Raw genomic sequence first — 16,449 nt, 5'->3', positions numbered from 1 at the left:
GGTTCAGAGACCTATTGGTCTTGTTCATCTTTGTATCCTCACCTCCTACTGTGGCCCATGGCACATCCATGTGATGTTGAATGAATGAGTGGATGCCTGAGAATGGACTTATTCGGTTTCTTCCTCCCTGTATATTCATAGGGAGAACTGTGATTGTCTGAAGAGTTGAAACTTGACACATCAGAAAAGAATAGAATAGGCCTGGGATCATTCTGCATTGAGAACAGATCATGGGCCAATTAAAAATATATTTTTAAAATTAAAAGTATTTTTAAAATATAATTTTTAGAGACAGGTTGCATGTTTTCTGTGTATTCTTCCAGATTCACTGTCACCATTTCCACTCTGCTCTCAGTCCTGGGAGACCCACTTTTGTCCCTCCCCAGTGGCTTTCTTGCCCTCTGGCTTCTCGTAGGGGAGCCCTGGTCAGAGGCAGAGAGAGGAAGAGGGTGTTTCCCCCTCTGGCTCTCTCCGGGAGGGGTGCCCTTGGGCTGTCTGTGTCTGTGACTCTTCTTTTCTTTTGTAACCACCCTCCCCCTGTGCTTGCTGACACCTCTGTTTCTAGCCCTGGGTATTACACCTTGTGATTTCCCTATACCTTGCCCACACTTTTGAAATAGTCCCTATATTATTCTAATTTGAGTAGACCATCTGTTTCCTGCTTCCAACTGGATACATAGGTGCAGCTCCCCAGGTCTTAAAAAGCTGCTGAAGGTTTCTTCCAGCTCATCCTTGTTTGAGTGCCTTTTCATTTCCTTTATTTTCGTCATAGGTGTGAACTGATTGCTTCCACCAAGTCCATCAATCAGGATGGAGATGCCAGTTTATTTATTTTTTAAAAAATATATTTTATTTATTTTTTACAGAGAGGAAGGGAGAGGGATAGAGGGTTAGAAACATTGATGAGAGAGAAACATCGATCAGCTGCCTCTTGCACAGCCCCTACTGGGGATGTGCCTGCAACCAAGGTACATGCCCTTGACCGGAATCGAACCTGGTACCCTTCAGTCTGCAGGCCGACGCTCTACCCACTGAGCCAAACCGGGTAGGGCACCAGTTTATTTTAATAGATGTGTAAACACTGGCCTGGGAGAAGAGGGCTGTATGTCACCCAGACACCGCTGCACAGAATTACTGATGTTAGTAATGACCAGTGTCTGGGGCAGTCTTGCTCTGCATCTCAAGAGAAAGCTAAACTGGAAGAGAGAGAGAGAGAGAGAGAGAGAGAGAGCCCTCTGGTCTCCCCTGACCTGGCCTCTCTTATTTTGGATTTCCTCAAAGGAGGGCTAGAGATAAAGGTTTGAGTGACTGTGGCTTATGGAGGGAGAAGCCTCGGGAGAAAGGAGTCAGGGAGGTGGGGTAGGGCTGAGAAGCTACAAAGCAAGGATGTGGTCCCCACTAGAGTCTGCCCTCAGCCTGGTCCATAGAGAGCTCCGGGTTTAACCTGCACCACAGAGTTGGGCCCACTCTGAGGCTAAGGGGCTGCCTTTGTACCCCTGGGTAGGTCAGTTATTGCTGTAGGCCGACCTCAGGGCGGTGGATGTCACCTGGGGGTTAGGTGGCTGCTGTTCCGCTAAAGGCAATTCTTTGAAGAAAAAGGAAACCGTGAGCTAATCTTCACAGCACCTGGGGCTCGGAAACACCTGCCTGGTAAAGGGCATCTAGGTGGGGCCCCAATAGTGGGGACACTACCCTCCCTAGTCTTGTTCAGTGAGTACATAACTACCACTGCATTCATTTTGCTGGCCAACAACACCCACCCTATCTACCTACCTGCCTTCCTCCCTTCCTCCCTCCCTTATTTCTCCCATAAATGTTGAGTGAGCCCTGGGACCAATGGGATAGTCAAGACAAATATGACATAGGCTCCCTCTTGGAGGCTCTTACTCTCCTGCTGGGTTGAGCTGACCAGCTACATAAATAGCGGATGAAGCTCATTTGGTTGAATATTAACTCATATAGGGGAGGTACACGTCCCCTGGGAGTCTAGAGACAGTAGTGATCAGTGAGGACTGGGATCATCAAAGAGGATCTGAAAGCGAGACCACAGCACCCAAGGCCACTGGTGTACTGATTGGTGCCAACAATGGCGCCCAGGGCCTCTCACCCCCCTCCCTGGGCTATCCCCTTCTCAAGCGATACCTGTGGAAACCAAATGCCGTGTTCAGTTCACACCTCTACTTAATTCCGTTCCTTTTAGGCCACACAAAGTTTCTGTTTCAACAAAAGCCTCTGTAGGGGCAGCTCGGCGGATTCCCTCTTGTTCTGCCCTAAAACAATGGGGCTGGGACAGATCGTGGCGGAGTGAGGCGGAGGCTGCGGCCGCCCTGCCCGAAAGGGACAAACGCTGCCTTTCAAGTCCCTGGTCGTAATCCAATCCTCCTTTCAGTTCTATTTGTGGGATGAAACCAGGTGGAAACCAGGGGGAGGAGACCGCGGTAGTTGTGACCTATTCAGAGTGTGTGGAAAAGGATTCCTTCTTCACCTGGGAAATAAATGTGCACTTTTGATGCTCCCCATGTTTATCGCTGTCCATCGCTCCCTGTAGGGCCACCCGTTTGGGCACCAGACCTCAGGCCAGGTTGATAAGGATCAGGATACGGAGGACACAGTCCTTCTGCGAGAGACAGGACTTCCCTCCAGGTTCTCTGGCTCAGTTCCGCTGAGCCCGAAGTCGGCATCTCCAAGTCCCAAAATGTCGGGTTGGAGCTGCTGTCCTCGGAGAGAAGGGAAGCTGGCACTTGGTTCTTGTCCGTGGCAGTGATCCTGAAAGGTTTCCTGTTTAACATTTTATTTGCATTAAGAGAAAATAGCCAGCCTCTCCGAGCTGGAGAGGACGCAGGGTGTGCGCATGTGCACTGTTCCGGGGTGAGGGTGGTGTGGGGTACTGTTCGCTCCACCCCGAAACCGACTCCTCCACAGCAGCCATTTTCAACACGATCCTTGTGTTTGCTTGGCAAAATCCAGGATTGGAAAAACAAAAGATTTCCCTGCCAGTTTCCATTAATTTCAGCAGTAGCAGCAGTAGCAGCAGCAATCTGGTTCTCTCGGATAAATGTTGGACAAGAAGGGCCAGGGTGCAAGGCTAGGCTCTCTCTGCCCACCTTTCCTCTTCCGTAAGAACACGTGGCCAGACTGAATGATGGGCAGAGGAGCTGGCAACACACCATAGGTAGGTGGGAGGACAGGGGCCTCTGGAGGGAGTAAGGATGTAGAAGAAATGGACAGAGTGGGTCATGGTGCAGTGCCTCCTCTGACCCAGATGAGGGACGGGTCAAGGGTCACTCCTCACCTGCTGGGGCTGGAGAGCGTCCAAGGGGCCTGATGCTGGCATGTGAGACCAAAGGATAGGTCCTGAGGTGTCTGCTGTCTGGGGTCGCAACACACGGCCTGGAAAACAGGAGCTGCCCAGTTACAAAGGATGACACAGGTGGAGGGGCCAGTGACCCAGAGGGAGCAGCATGGGGCTGGGGAATTTCCACTGGTTCCACAGTGAGCTTGGTTTGTGTGAGCCGCCTGGAATTTTTTAGGAATCCTGCAAGTAGGCTGGAGACGCCCCACTCGGGTGCGGTCCTCAAAGCTGGTGCTGCAGTTTGCCGATGATAGTGGAAAAAGGGCTATTTGCTCAGTTATTTTTTCGTTGTATTTTTTCCCCTCTCCTTAGATTTTATTATCTGGGAGGCAACTTTATGGAATTGGGAGGAACATGTGACCAACAGAGTGAGCTTCTCAGATTGGTCACCAGCCTTCACTTGACCTCCACTAACGTCCTAAGGTCAGAGGAAAGGTGGGTGGTGGCCCCTAGAGGGTTAGAATTGCTCACACTCCTGTGTAAAGAGCCCATTATCATCCCAGTGTACAGGGCACCACTGGATTAGATCCTTCCCTGAATTAGCTGTTTAATCACAGCTCTGCTATGAGGACTGCAAGTGTCCAGGTGTCCAAGGGTTAGTTAAAACCAGACAGCCATCAACCAACCCGCCCCCCTCCATCCCCTCAGACATCTCACAGCCTCTCACAATGCACTGAGTCTAGAGGTGACGACTTAGGGGGGATGACGAAGCAGCTCTGCTCACTGAATCCTCACTGTGGAGCCTGGGCTGAGTGCTGTCCCCCATTGTCACACGCAGTCTGCTGTCATTCCTGAGAAACGCCGACTACCTTCATTTTACAGATGACAAAACAGACTGGAAGACCCTAGCTTGCCAGAAGTTATATAGAGTTGGGACCTTAACCCAGGCTCGTTTACATGCAGGCCCTGCTGGAGTACCCCCGAGGGTGAGGGGGTCCTGGCACTGAGCATTCTCTGCTCACCAGAGAGGGAGAAAAGGGTGGCAGTCCCAGCCCTTAAGGGCCTTTCTACAGGCTGACATCCTAGAGGTAGAGCACAACCTACTGAGTGTCATGTCAGCCTTGAAGCTGACGACTGCATGTGAATTCCTCACCCTATCTGGGCTTCCACGATATAGATTCCGTGTGTGTGTGTGTGTGTGTGTGTGTGTGTGTGTGTGTGTTTGAGAGAAAGAGAGGGAGGTTTTTGTTCACTTCCTCTGTGTAACTGTGGAAGTGAGGAACTCAGAAGGGATGGAAAGGAACTGAGATTGAGTAGAAACAAGCCCTGGTAGCCATAAATAGTGTCTGGAATCTGAAGACCTAAGGAATAGCCTGTCTGTTGCCCAGCACTTTGACATGCATCAAACATGGAAGCAGACCATGGAAATTTATTTCCTCTGAGACACTGAAGATGCTTAATCAATACCCTTTGATCATTTGACTGTTAAGTTTATGGCAAACATGTTGCCCATTTAACATCACCCCTTTTACATATATTTTTGCTCTAGTGTTTTAGCGTGTTCTCTGTGGACATTCTTTTTCCCTAAGCAGGAGTCCTTCTTTGCATTGAGTTGGTCAGTGTGAGTCTGACCCTTGGAGATGAGTATAAGAAGCCCTGTGGGCTGCATGGAAGAGATACGTTGGTGCCTGGACTACGTGAGCTCATGCATTTCCCAGCATCCTCCCTGATAGGCAGGCACACAGGACCAAGCCTGTCCGCTGGACGGTAGCAGAAGTGCTGGATGTCACGTCCAGGTCAGGACACATCAGAAGGGCTGCGAGTCCTCCTCTGCCCTGGAAGCCAGTCTGGGAGCCACGTGTTGAGATGTTGGTGTCACACAGGGAGCTGAGACCCACTGATCTACAAGAGACTCTGAAGGAGCAAGAACCAACGTGTGAAGCCTCTGAGATTTCAGGGTTTGTTACCACGGCATAGTCTAGCCTGATTTTCTGGAAGAAAATTCACCACTGGGTTTTCATCTATACTTTTATTTTATTTTCCAAGAGGTGGAAAGAGATGTTACGGTAAGAGAGTGGGAAGGAACACACTTGTGGCATTTGAATGTATGCCCTATTTGTGTAACACTGCTACCCGCCGCCCCCCTCCAATGACTCGCTTCTTGTCACCAGTGGGTGTGGGATTTATGTCTCTTTGCATCCTCCAGCTGCATAGCAGATGTTTGATAAATAGCGGTTGAACTGAGATGAGTGAAGCTTGGCTTGCTAGAATGTAAGCTCTCCGAGGTAAGGAATTTGTCAGTTTAGAGTATTGTCTGACACATAGGAGATGCTTAAAAAAAAAGGCGGGATGCTGATTTGAAGGGGTCAGAGTCCATGGAACACAACAAGCCAAGGAATATGAGGATGCAGGCTGGAAGGGTTGTCCTGTCCATGAAGGCTCGCTGGATGATAGTAAGACCAGGATGGAGGGTAAGTGAGCCAGATAAATGAGGGCGCGTGACAGCGATGTCAGAGCACATCACTACCCACCCTCCAGTGCTGCCGTCCACTGACCTCTTTTCCCACCCCTCTCATTTACTGGCTGTGTAACCCAGTCCCGCCTTTATGGAAAACATTTTTATACGATGGCAAGGCCAAATGTCCGAGCACCCAGGATAGTGGCGAAGGAAAGTCAACTGGGGAGGAAGGTCAAGGCAGGTGCCTGGCAGAGGTGAAGGCTCACCTGGCCGAGAGGGAGGAGCTGTGGTAGGAACGTGTTCTGAGTTGCTGCAGGCCCCTGAGAGGATGACACCCCTTGTCTCTTGGGTACAGTGGGCCACTGGGCCTTTGCTGAAAGTTCCAGAGAGAACACAAGAGACACTGCTGTGGGCCTTTGTAGAGGGGTTGTTGTGGCTTGAAGCGGGTGGAAGACACTGGGGTTCTCAGTGCTCTCTGACCTTGGCCAAGGCCATCCCTGAGCCCAGAGGGAGGATGAAATTGGCTTATGCTCTGATGGGAGAGGTGGCTGCTCCTGGGCATCCAGGTTGGTAAAGGTTGCACCCCAGTGACTGAATGGGTTAGTTGATAATACAGCAACTCTTCAAGGTGGCATTAATCAATTGCTGAAGTTGGTGGCACCAATGGGAGGTGCAGTGGGCTATCAGGCTGACGTGGTCAAAGAGGAGTCCCTGGTGGAGCTGGGCCATTAAAAATGGGTGCATTTCTGCATCTCTTCTGGGAGTAGAGGTGGAATTGAGCTGATCTCTGCAGGGGCAGTGATGAGAGAGGTCAAAGACTGGGTCAGATGAAAGGGCCTCTCAGCTATACCTATAGGCATGGGTAAGAAGGTGGGGCAGGCATCTTCTGGAGAGAGCAATGGGCTTGGGGAGGTGATTACTTGGCAGATAGGCACAGTCTGTCATACTGGCCTCTTTACATGTTTTGTGGGTGTTTAGATGCCTTGTTGCTCAATCCCAATGTTGCCACTGGTTTTCACAGCAGGTGAATTATATTAAGCTAATGATGTTATAAATATCCAAATGGCCCTTGGCAGAAGACAGGTTCCCCACCCCTAAGTTAGAGGAACCTGACCCAGGGCCTCTCATCCCAGTAAACTTCCCTCATCGTTTACCCATCTTAGTATTGCACTAAGTTCTTCTTTTGCTCTAAGAAGGTGGAGTTCATTGAATTTGTTCCTCCTAAAGTTCATGTCTCCCTGGAACCTCAGAATTTGACCTTATTTGAAAATAAGGTAGGTCTTTGCAGATATAATTAAAGTAAGAATTGAGATGAGAACATACTGGATCAGGATGGACCCCAATTCCAGTGAAAGTGTTCTTATGTGAGACAGGAAAGGACATAGACACAGAGGAGGAGGTGGTGTGACAATGGAGTCAGAGACTGGAGCGATTCATCTACAAGCCAAGGGATGCCGAGGACTGCGGGCCAGGAGGGAGGCATGGGTGGCTTCTCCTTCAGGGCCTCCAGGAGGGACAATCCTGCCAGCACCTCACTGTTGGACTTCTGGCCTGCTGCACTGTTGTGTTGAGCCACCCAGGTTTGGGATGATTTGTTACAGCAGCCCTAGGAAACGAATACAGAAGGAAAGAGCAGATGAGATCTTTGAAAGACCTTCTGAGGCTGAGCATGGCTCACAGTGGGAAGAGGAGGGGGTTAGGTAGGTGGTTGGGGTGGGAGGAAACTGAGGGTTCTTTCTTCCTAATGGGTAAAGCCTCAGTGAAGATCGTTCACCTCCGGCTTTAGGAGCAGACCTTCAGCTGCCTCCCCTCACCCGATGGTGCTCTGCCTGGTGGGGCCTTGGGATTATTGATCCTTTGGGGTGGGGTGAGGCGCTCTCCATCTGAAAAGGTAGAGCGGCAAAACAGGACCTGTGCTATCCTGTAGAGTGGCCCATTCATTGACTTAACAATTCATGTATTGATTAATTCATTAAGTAAATTGTTAATTCCAGGCTGAATGGGAGCAGAGCTGGGCTGTTGGTTCCGCCCTCTCCTCGAGAGTTTATTCCCACACCCCACCAGGAATTAAATGCCTTCCCTAAAACTGAAGCCCTTCGGTGAGGTGGGAAGAAGCCGCTACTCATTTATATCCATTTACTCGTACCATTAGTGATTTTATGGATTTTCCCTCAATAGGGTGTTTGCATTTTTTTTTATTATTTTTTGTTATTGTTGTTAATCCTCACCCAAGAATATTTTTCCATTGATCTTTTAGAGAGAGTGGAAGAGAGAGGGAAAGAGAGAAACATCGACGTGAGAGAAACACATTGATTGGTTGCCTCCTGCAGGAGCCTTGGCCAGGGCCGGGCTGGGGAGGAGCCTGCAACCAAGGTACCTGTCCTTGATCGGAATCGAACCTGGGACCCTTTGGTCCACAGGCCAAGATGCTGTATCCACTGAGCCAAACTGGCTAGGGCTAGGATGTTTGCATTTTAAAAGCGAGATCTGGAAAACTCAGTAATGCCTACCCCCTCGGGCCATTCCCCTTGTGTTGTAATCAAGGCAGGGCTTCCTTTGTCCTACAGCTCACCCCCGAGCAGTGATTCTGCCTGAATTCCTGGGTGACAAGCTAAGGCAGTGGTCGGCAAACTCATTAGTCAACAGAGCCAAACATCAACAGTACAACGATTGAAATTTCTTTTGAGATCCAAATTTTTTAAACTTAAACTATATAGGTAGGTACATTGTTATTAACTTAATTAGGGTACTCCTAAGGCTTAGGAAGAGCCACACTCAAGGGGCCAAAGAGCCGCATGTGGCTCGCGAGCCGCAATTTGCCGACCAAGGAGCTAAGGGAGTGGGCATCTCTGTGCAATGAGGTGGGATAGGCCTGGGGCTGGGGGCAGGAGAAATCGAGGGAACCCTCTCTGTTCCTGGACAGATTCACCCCTAGTCCCTCAGGAGGAGGCTGGGAGTGGAGGTAGCTTACTTAGCTCAGGGCTTCCTCCTTGGGGTAGAGTTGACCTTGAGAGGGGCAGTGGCGACCCCCATCCCTTCCTCTAGGGCTCTTTCCTGCCAATCTCAACAGTCTGGAAATGGAATCCCTAGGACCCTCCCCACCACCATTATTATAATAAACTCCTGAACGGTAGCCACAGGGCCTCGAGCTACAGGAATGCAGCCTGTAATTACCTCGCTTCTAAATTGCTCATGGTAATGGATGATGAGGCTCCGTGCATCAGACCCGTTAAATTGCAACTCAGTCGCAGTTTAAGTCGGCAGACAACCCGCTCAAACCTGGCAAATGGAGAGAATGTGAACTCTTCGGGAATTGGTAACTTTCAGAACAACCCGGAGAGTGCCAGGGACGCCTGTGGAAGGGAGAAGGTAAGTCAGTGAAGTCTTGGACCTCGAGTCGATTATCCATGACCACCTCCCTTTACTGCCCCCTTGGCCCCTATCACCGGGATTAGCCTGGAGCTGCCGGGATGACCCCGTGATCTGATTACACAGTGTGCCAGGCACTCTATCGGATGCCGGGGTAAGGAGGCTGAAACAGACCCCGCGGTGGCTTTGTCCCCAGGAGTTCACATCCCTCTGGCTGGGGCAGACCCACGGCCAGCTGTTTCAAGGGCCACGTTGGGGTGCGTTCTGTAGAGATACAAACTGAAGACCTTGGGCTTCATGGAGACCGAGTCATCTCACGTGGGGTGTGGGGGAGATTGCGGAAGGTGTTCGAGGGAAGGTATCTGAATTGGATGCTGAAGAGTGCGTAGGCTTTGGGCATGCTGAAGGGGATAGTTAGGGAGTGGCCAAGCTGCCACCCGAGGCAGGGAAAGGAGGCTGTGGCAGTGTGGCCGGGTCCTTAGGTGAGGGGGCAGGTGAAAGGGGCGGGAGAGAATGAGAAGGGGGCACTGTTTCCATGAGGTGGGGACGGGCTGTGAGGCCAGAGTCACTGTGCAGGCCTCATCTGTGATCATTCGGCCACCATTCTCAATCGCTGAGGCCGAGCCTCGGCTGGGACTGAATGCAGGCTGGTCCAGCCATGGTCCATCTGCAGGTAGGCCACAGGGCCAGGGGTAGCTCAGTGCTAACTCAGTTCTGCTGCAAACCAGCTGGTGGCTCAGAGCGCCAGGCACTGGTCCCCTACTCCCTGCCCACCATGTCCTTGAGGAGGGACTGGGGTTGGTGCTCATGCCCACCCCTGGTGTGAGCCTTTCCTCTCCTCCCTGCTCCCCTTCACTAGCTCATGTTCTGAATGGGTCAGCCCACCTCCAGAGAACTTGACCTTGGGGTGAAGACCCGGCGGCAGCGAGGTTTGGGGCGGACTGCAGCTGGCCGTGCAGGTCTGGGGCGCAGCTCTCCCGGGGGCCTGTTCTGTCTGCCAGGACAGATTTAGGACGCGGCACTTCCCACCGCCGGGGACAGGCTGCCGAGCCTGCTCCCAGGGGCCACAGGCTCCTGCCGACTTCACTCCCACTGTCTTCCTCTTCCAGCTGCCTTCCTTTCATTCCCCAGGCCCCACTGCCTCCAGAGCGCCTTCTCCTTTTGCTGCGAATCTTTATTTCCAGATTAGCCTCCATGCACACAAAATGGAGCGTCCCTGATTTGAGGAGCAAAAACAGTGATTACTAGATTGGTTCTCTCCCGCGGAATGTGGAGGAACAAACAATGCCTCACAATTTTAGTTTGTATAGCGTCTTTCAAACCACGCAATGCCCGGGGCACCGCGAGGAGTTGCTGTAAATAATGCAGTCGCCCAGATAAACATTCTAAACATCTTTGCATCGAGCTTTGGTTTGTCCTGCCATATGGGGCCAGGGAGGGTGGAGGAAAGAGATGGGTGGCCGGAGGGCCGCAGACCCCAGACCCAGGGGGGAGGCCAACAGGGGTGTGGCTGGAGGGGCATCAGTGGGAGGGAGGTAGGGACTGAGGACAGGAACTGCTGCATTTAAGTGAGGTCAGGAACAGGCACAACGTGGGCAGAGGTAGGAGGGGGTCCCCGAGAGGAAGCCAGCGGGAACACAGTAGGTCTACTTCTGCAGGGGCCCCTCCACATGGGACAGGACTAGGAAGAGGCTGGTAGGTGGAGGACAGCATGGTTTGTTCCTTTTATGGAAGCCTTTAGGCAGTGGTTCTCAACCTTCTGGCCCTTTAAATACAGTTCCTCATGTTGTGACCCAACCATAAAATTATTTTCGTTGCTACTTCATAAATCGTAATGTAAATATCTGATATGCAGGATGGTCTTCGGAAACCCCTGTGAAAGGGTCGTTCGACCGCCAAAGGGGTCGCGACCCACAGTTTGAGAACCGCCGCTTTAGGGCATCATAGAATGAACACAGGGTGGTCTGGTCCTGGTGGTTTTACTAGCGTAATCTGAAAGTTGGTTTTTCTACGAGGGGCATCGTTATGGGTCATTAGATTTCCCTCCTGACCTCATGGTCCGAGTCATTGATTCTGTGGCCCCAACACATCCCCCTGGTGTGGAACCATCAGGGGTTCCAGCCTCTTATCCTCTCCCCTTGCCTGCACCTGGGTCCCATCTCCCCCTCCCCCAGCTTCCATTGGAGCAACCCCACCCCCACTCCCGAGCTGAATCTGGAGAAGGGGAGGGTGGGCCTGAGGAACTAGACTTTAATTGAATAACCAGCCTGCCTCTGAATCTTCCCAACTATAAATAGGCATAAAGATACCTACTCACCGGGTTTGGGTGAGGATTAATCGAAATAACATGTACAAGGCACCTACTACCTTGTCTGGTGCATAGCAAGTACACAATAAATGGTTCTGAATATTCCGTTTCCTGGCGATGGTGATCTCACCCACTGAGAGGACACACACATTGCCCTGGGGGGAGCATCTGGGGGCCGAGGGGGTGGTGAGGTGCATGAAGAGGTGGCGGACACCTGCCCTGCTGGGCCGCCAGGCGCCCTGTGGGGCTGCCTCTGGGATGGGCTCCGGGAACTCACTCTGGTTTCCAAGTTGCTGGAGTTTTGTTCATCAGTTCCTCCTAATGTGGGTGAGGTTCGCCATATGGAGAGCAGGGAACAGTGTTAGAAAAGCTTTCACACATAGATAGCGCAGCACTTTCTCTGCTAAATGAGGACTCTCTTCCCCGTGCAGATTTCACACGCCGATCTCCAGGGTGTTGAGTTCCCTCCTCAACAGGGGTGGAGTTGTTGAGGCTCCTGGAGCCATTGTCTCCGGCTGGCGGGGTCCTGTTCCGACCCCAGGAGAAATCCCGTCTTCTTTTTCCTCCCTGGGGTGCGGGTTTTCCAGCCCTCTCAGGTGACCCAACTTTGCTTCCAAGACCAGGCGCAGTGTGCCGGCTCCCCCCGGCCCCAGGCAGCTCGGCTGGGCTGCCAGGCCTGCGCGCCAGGGTCTCCCGGGATCCCCTCTGGATGCTGCTCTCATTTCCCGTCTGGAAGGGAGCTGGGCTGTGCTGAAATGAGCCCAAGCCCCCTGTTCCCCAGCCCACAGTGTGTTTTCTAGAACTTTCTCTCCCAGCCAAGGCATCTGCCGCCACCGTGTGACTCCCTGCCCCTCCTCCCCCTACTTCTCTGGGCCTGACTGCTCCACTGTGCCTGTTTCAGTTGTTAAAAATAAACCTCTCCACTTGTCTATGGGAGGCTGAAATGTGCTGCCCTTCACCTCCCAGGGGGCACCTTCCTGCAGGTGCCTGGGGCTCTCCCTCAGCCAGCAGGACAGCGTCCCTCCCAGCTGCCTCATGGTCCAGCTTTGTCTGCCCAGGTGGGGCTGCAGTGAGCTGGGGGTACATGGGCAACCTGTTTGGCCTCAACTCCTTTTTTAGTGATCAAAATGGTTGTAGTCATCAGCTATTTAATGTGCTGGTCTTATATATTATTATCTCCATTCCTACTTACAATAACCCAGGCAGGATCTGTGTGATATCCTGACTTTAAACAGGGGGAACCTGAGGCTCAGAGAGGTTAAGTGATTGGCACAACGTTGCACAGCTAGCTATTAGTGACAGAGCTGATGTTAAAGCCCAGATCTACTGACTTGTACAATTTCCATCACCTCCCCCGCCACCCCCCTTCCCCTTTGTCTTAGTGCTAGCATCCTCCAAGGATGCCCCACACATGTGTTGGGTCAGGGGCAAAAACTGCACAGCAATGCAGTTGAAGACTGTACCTGAAGGGCCATGGGAAGAGAGCCAGAGTTTTCGTAGGCTGGCTGGCTGTATGGATTGGTGTACTGGGTGAAGCAGAGAAGTGAGATGCAGCCCGTCAGCGTCTACGACTCTAGGACTTTGGTGGAACTTTGCCACCCACACGGGTTTGGCTCTTCTTGGGGCCCCTGCACAGCCCTGTAGGGTCCGAGCTCATCTCACTGACCTTGATGGCAGGAGCTTTGCATTTCTCTGGGTAACTACCCCCTCTCACCCCTCAGCGAGCCCGTAACTCATTCAAATCCCAGAGGCAGCAGAATGGGAGCTGATGAAGGTTTCTTTTCATTTTGTCAGCTCTTCACTCAGATTTGGCCACCAGTTTTTTGTTTATTTGTTTTTTTAAAATATATTTTTATTTTAAAAAATATATATTTCTATTGATTTCAGAGAGGAAGGGAGAAGGAGAGAGAGATAGAAACATTAATGATGAGAGAGAATCATTGGTCAACTGCCTCCTGCCAGCCCCCTACTGGGGATTGAGCCCACAACCCCGGCATGTGCCCTGAAGGGGAATCGAACTGTGACCTCCTGTTTCATAGGTAGATGCTCAACCACTGAGCAACACCGGCCGGGCACTGGCCATCAGATTGACGAGGAGAAGTCCCCAGGAGGAAGGGCAGCACTGGGGGTTAGCACAAGGCTTAGCACTGCAAACTTTACCTCCTCCTTCCAGGTGGGTAAATAAGAAGCCAGTGCGAGGGAGGACATCTTTTCTCCAGCAGATCTCTGTCAGATCCAAATGAAAGGCCATCTGGAGGCCCAGTTTCTTTCTTATTTTGCTGTGAAAGTGGGAGAGTTGGTGGGTGAGTGGCAGGGGGCTGGGGGGGGGAGGGGGAGGCAGACCCAAAGGAGAGGCGGTGGGGAGGAGGGGTGTGGGCTCGGTGAATAGCGAACTCAAGAGCTCTTCTGCACAATGAGATTAGCAGGATGTGAGCATTTCCATGCCAAGGTGCTAACGCAATAATACACGCGAATTTGCCAACTTTTCAAATTGAATGTATTTGATTATTTGCTTTTAATTAGTGTGAGTTTTGGAGTATGTACAGGATTGTCAGGGATACGCGCAAAGCCTCCTCCAGCCCGTGGAGCCTCCCTTCAGCAAAGACGGTCTGGATTGTTCTTTTTGAGCTGCGGAGAATGAGATTTAACCGCTCGGTGAAATGTTTTAGCTCGTCTCCATTGTGCCTCTGTTTCAACCTATTGGCAAGACCAATTGAAGTGAGAAAATAAACCTCTTATCTGATGTGAATGCTGAGAGCGGCTCCCAACTTTGGTTTTCCCCGAACACCCCTGTTTTGTTTTGTTTTGTCTTTTCGTTTTCTTTCTAGAGCTGGCTGTTACGCTGAGCTTTTCTCTTCTCCCTTCCCTGTAAGTGCATTTTTGGAAACATCTATACACGTGGGTAAACAAGCGGGCCGTGAGAGGCAGAGGAGATGAAGTTTGTTTGTACAACGTGGAAGCGTTTTGACGGCTCTCTCTGTCGGCTGGAGGTGTGAGCGTCCTGGGTTTGGTGCAGCCACGGTGGGCACTGCTCGGGCGATTGGAGGCCCTGCTGCACCAGGGACAGCGAGGCCCAGGAGAGGCCGGCCTTGCCAGGCCAGTGCCGGATGGAGTTAGCTCTGTGCCTTTGTCCGTGTGCTCCCCTTGTCCCTAGGAGACCATGCAGTCCCTGCTGGCGTCCCAGCTACCGCATCTTTCATGTTGTTGTTATTTTACCCAGAATTCTCCCCCTCCTTCCCACAGGGGTTTTGCAGGCTGTGGTCACGGTCATTTACAAAAACAAAACAAGCCTTTCTTTAGCCCTAAACTTCAAGAAGCAGAATGAGGTGGAGAACGCAGTACAGCTGATTCATCTTCCCTCTCCCCATCTTTTCCTATCTGCTAGCGAGGAGAAAGAGGTGGGGTGAGGCATTTTCCATCGGCGTGGCTCTCTTCCCTGCCTTTTTAGGCCTGTCCCTTGCCTTGCCTCTGCCCCATGACGCCGGGGACATGAACAGACACAGAAGCCTACCTTGGCATGGCCATCCACTCTGTCCCTTGCTGGCCCAGCAACTCGCCAGGGCCATGGAGGAGCCGCCATGTAGCAGGGAAGCAAGACCCCTCATAGGCATTCTGCGGACAGCCGCCCGTTCGCCCATTACCTACACAATCTCTGTTACATTAAAAAAAAAAAAAATCTTTCCCCCCCCCTTAACAATAGAGAGGAACAAATGGTTGACAAATAACAATAGCAGCGGCTCTCCAACAAAAGCACGCAATTATTACAATTATACTATCCTTGATTAGGCTGCCATGCATTGCATTTCAATGTAATTGATGTTGTAGGTTGACACATCGGACACCAAATATTCTCGCCTGTCCCTTCTCTCTTTTGTTTCAGAAGCTGATTTGCATTTTCTATGCTTTTAGTAATGAAGACTTAGCACTTTTCCTCCATTAGAAAAAAAAAGAGAGCTACAATAATCTGCAACTCGGCACTTGTTTAAGGATTCTGACCCTCGCAAATACCACTTTGCTTCACACATTAGCTGCTTACAAAGAAGGAAGCTAATGTATCATCTAATTGGGCAAACCACTGCATCTGATTTCTCTCAATCAGACTATTAGCTTCGTAATTACCCATCTGCCTCGTGTGGAAAAACGGCAAGGCGCGCACCCAGCTAATAACGTTCTCAAGAGCCCTCCACCACAATGAGAGGAGGCGACGTGGAGGGAGATGGTCTCTAACCATTTCGGTGCCAAGGTGGTCACACAATGCAGTGGGGCCTTGCCAACCTCCCCCCGCCTGAATGTGCTTCATTATCTGTCTTTAATTAGTTGGAGGTTTGGGGGTCTGTTCAGGATTGCCGGCCTGCTGCTGCTGCTGCTGCTGCTGCTGCGGTGGTGGCCGTAGCGGATGCTGAAGGATGGGGACCATGGGAAGGTGAGGAGGAGGCTCCCTGTGGCCTCTGTAGGAGACACTTGGGTTGAGGGAGCAATGCCACCTGGCTTGGCAGGTGCCCTCGAAAGGCAATCAAGATTCCTCCAAGGTCAGAGCAGTGTTTCACTCATCTTTTTATTTTTCGATATATTTTTTTTATTGATTTCAGAGAGGAAGGGAAAGAGAGAGAGAGATAGAAATATCGATGATGAGAGGGAATCATGGATCAGCTGCCTCCTGCATGCCCCACACTGGGGATGGAGCCTACAACCCGGGTCTGTGCCCTGACCAGGACTCGAATTGTGACCTCCTGGTTCATAGGTCAACGCTCAACCACTGAGCCACACCGGCCGGGCTCATTATTTATTTATTTTTTTCCTTTTCTTCTTCTGGGTTGGGTTCCTCACTTTTCCCCGTGGGGGGAAGAGGCACCCTTTGGGGACCATCCTCGCCCCCGTGGGCACTTACCTGGGGACGAGGACATCGGGAAGGGGCCCTGGAGCTGCCAGTCTGTGTGTGCTCTGACCAGCGCAGTGACCCCTCTGACCGGTCACGATTTCTCCTGGCTCACTTTCATCTGGTATCATGTTCTAAATGCTCTG

This window comes from Myotis yumanensis, unplaced genomic scaffold (genome assembly GCF_028538775.1).
Source record: "Myotis yumanensis isolate MYYU_CA2020_CCGP unplaced genomic scaffold, mMyoYum1.0.hap1 SCAF_17, whole genome shotgun sequence".
NCBI classification, from domain to species: Eukaryota; Metazoa; Chordata; class Mammalia; order Chiroptera; family Vespertilionidae; genus Myotis; species Myotis yumanensis.
The sequence above is the reverse complement of the archived record's forward strand: the minus strand, read 5'-3'. Positions refer to the sequence as shown.